This window comes from Propithecus coquereli, unplaced genomic scaffold (genome assembly GCF_000956105.1).
Source record: "Propithecus coquereli isolate 6110/MARCELLA unplaced genomic scaffold, Pcoq_1.0 Scaffold25, whole genome shotgun sequence".
In the NCBI taxonomy this organism is placed as follows: Eukaryota; Metazoa; Chordata; class Mammalia; order Primates; family Indriidae; genus Propithecus; species Propithecus coquereli.
The window spans coordinates 1,580,470-1,581,661 of record NW_012148063.1 but is presented as its reverse complement, the minus strand read 5'-3'; positions in this window follow the sequence as shown (position 1 = coordinate 1,581,661).

Here is a 1,192-nt window from a genome sequence, read left to right as displayed (position 1 = left end):
GAATAAAGACAGTAAGTATTCACTGTAATCTTGTGCCAAAAGGCACTGGCACTCTTTCTGATACCTGATTTAAAATTACTATTTATGGTTTACTTTACCTACTAGCAAAAGGATTTGAGGTAGCTTATAAAAATTCAATGAAGCAAACCAATAAAAATGTATTGGTATTTTCTATCCCAGTAGAAGAATACAATGCTATGTGATGGGGATACCAAAATGGATATGGCATTTTCTTTGCACCCAGGAAGCTCACTGTCTAGTGGAGGCTAGCAATTAACTGTAATACATGTAGTCAGTACTACAGTGGTGATATGAGCAAAGTGCTCTAATGCAATAAGAAAAGCCAAATGCAATAAGACCACAAAATCATCGCAATTTTGATAAAAGAACAAGAGTCTTGCATTGGGTAGAGACAGATATAAAAAGAAAACCTGGACCAAGACAAAAACAAACAAACAAAAAAAAACCCCTACTATAATTGAGCCTAGTATCATCTAATAAGGGGAATCATGAGACTTTCTCAGGAGAGTCATCTTATTTTTATAACATTAAATTGATGATGTTTGTCTTTGTATGAGTACGATGAATAAAACTGGTGCTACTTCACATGAAGAAATACGAATATAAAGAACTTTTTAATAATATCTCTTTTTTCTTATGCCAATACTTGACAGTGGCTTGTAATACAATTATGGATTGTACTTCCATGAAGACATTCCTGCAGGAAATAAAGAAATGTAGTCAGACTGTGAGTTTTTTCATTATCTGATTTGATATGAAAGCTTAATCTAGAAGTTCCACACAAGTAAAAAGCACATTCCATGTTCTATAACAGACTGCTGCTGTCCACTTCTGTTACACTGCCAGACGTGGCACGTGCCATTATTTATACTGTTTTCTTATTAATGTGCAGCAGTCAATTTACATGCAGCATCACTGGTTCCTTCTTCAGTGATTGACTCCAGGTTGGTGGTGCGCCTGGCTAATTATTTTATTTCTTTGTAGAGATGGAGGTCTCACTGTGTTGCCCAGGTTGATCTTGAACTCCTGGCCTCCAGGGATCCTCCTGTCTTGGCCTCCCAAAGTGCTGGAATTAAAGGCATGAGCCACCACACCCAGCCTGTGGTGTCTTCCTTTTAGAGCATAGGACATCCTAGCATGCTGCTTAAGAGTTTACCAAGTTTACTAAAAC